Source organism: Heterodontus francisci, unplaced genomic scaffold (assembly GCF_036365525.1).
Source record: "Heterodontus francisci isolate sHetFra1 unplaced genomic scaffold, sHetFra1.hap1 HAP1_SCAFFOLD_2063, whole genome shotgun sequence".
Classification (NCBI taxonomy): domain Eukaryota; kingdom Metazoa; phylum Chordata; class Chondrichthyes; order Heterodontiformes; family Heterodontidae; genus Heterodontus; species Heterodontus francisci.
Window position 1 is genome coordinate 35,001 of NW_027140897.1, and position 1,657 is coordinate 36,657.

At 61.7% G+C, this 1,657-nt stretch overlaps 2 non-coding genes across 2 annotated transcripts in view; both read right to left on the reverse strand.

Moving 5' to 3' along the window:
* The window catches only part of LOC137361350 (28S ribosomal RNA), a 3,765-nt gene extending 3,739 nt beyond the window's left edge, over nt 1-26 (reverse strand). The window contains exon 1 of the ribosomal RNA XR_010972164.1: nt 1-26. This exon is cut by the window's left edge and continues 3,739 nt beyond it. This is a non-coding gene — a ribosomal RNA (28S ribosomal RNA).
* Nucleotides 27-1,187: 1,161 nt separating this feature from the next.
* On the reverse strand, nt 1,188-1,341 carry LOC137361354 (5.8S ribosomal RNA). Its single transcript, XR_010972166.1, has one exon. It is a non-coding gene; the product is annotated as a 5.8S ribosomal RNA (ribosomal RNA).
* Between the last annotated feature and the right edge of the window lie 316 nt (nt 1,342-1,657).

Consider the following 1,657-nt stretch of genomic DNA (forward strand, 5'->3'; position numbering starts at 1 on the left):
GGGTTGTCACGTCTGATCTGAGGTCGTAGGCAGAATGGTGAGCGATCGCGTGCGTGCGTTTCTCAACATCGGATGGCCCCCGCCCAGACTTAAACGCAGCACCAAAAGCTCCAGGCCGGCCGGTATATCTCGCAACTTACTGACAACGGCACCTCGTACTCAACCCTCGGGGGGGGGGGCGCTCACCAGGCCAGGGGTTAGTAACGAGCGGATGTGCACGCGTGTCGACGTCGGGCTTGCGACCGGGCTCGGCTCATAACTGTTCCGGAGTGCCGATAAGGGAGGTGCCGAAGACAAAGAGCGTGGGCGCGGTGCTGGTTTGAACTGCACGAGGGCAGGAGAGAAAAGCGAGCAGCCCACGGGAAGCAAGCGTGGAAAGGACCCGAGACTAGCAGCAGCTAGAAGGCGTGGCAAGAGTTTGGAGCACGTGCAACCGGGGTGGGGGAGTTGGTTCGAAAAGCAGGCAGCAGAGACCAGGGGGACAGGACCGTGCGGCACTGACTAGGTGCACCCTCAGATGTAGGCGAGCTTGCCGGAGGCACAGCGGGAGGCATGCGTGTGGAAGGAGACAGGGCTCCAGCACAACACGCAGCACCGCAGGGACTCCATGGCAAAACTGCACAAACACCGAATGAGGGCACGCAAAGCCAGCGAGGCAGCACGGCAAGCCCACAGTCAACTACGTCAAGCTCTCCTCCTCCTCCTCCTCGTCCAGAACCACTAAACCACGTCGACCACTGGCAACAGCCATCGAGACCGAACCACACGGTTTGCGTCCACCGACATGCCACACCGAGTCTCTCTCTCTCTATGCCGATTCACCAGGCATCGTTCCCATCTCTGCTCTGCACACTCCACAGAGAGTCAACTCTGCCCTCCACGATCCATTCGGAGGCTAACGGCCCGGCAGCAAGCAGTCCCAGCACTGACGCAGTCGTTCGTTTGCAACCCACTGACAGCCGTCCTGGGAAAAGCAGAGGCTGGCCGAGACCAGTGCCGGCGCGCCCGGAGGCCCACGCCGGACTGCCCCCCATCGCGATTAAATGGAGGGACAGAGGTCGAACTCTCCCAAAGGCGGAGTAAACTCCAGGTCTGCACTTAGGGGGACGAAGAGGAGCAAAGGAACCTCTGCGACAAAACCCCAGCCGCGCTCCCGCCGGCAAAGGCGAGTGCGATTGATTGTCAAGCGACCCTCAGACAGGCGTAGCCCCGGGAGGAACCCGGGGCCGCAAAGTGCGTTCAAAGTGTCGATGATCAATGTGTCCTGCAATTCACATTAATTCTCGCAGCTAGCTGCGTTCTTCATCGACGCACGAGCCGAGTGATCCACCGCTAAGAGTTGTCTCAGGTTTTCGGTCCGTCCCTCGCGCGAGGGGTCGAACCCGGAACGTGCGAACGCTCCCCCGCCCTCCCCAATGGGGTGTGGGGGGTGGGAGAGCCCCAGCCTGGCACGGCCCTTCGGATTTCAGTCGAACAATCACAATGACCAAAGAAAGGTTTTCACGCGGCCAACGTGGTCAGGGCGCTCGCGAGGCGAAGCGCGTCAGCTCGTCCGACGCCGGAGCCCAACCGTGCCGACGCGCACCACGGACAACAGAGGCAGGGTCTCTGCCGCCACCGAGGCCGGGAGGACGAGGAGAGAGAGAGAGCGAACGCA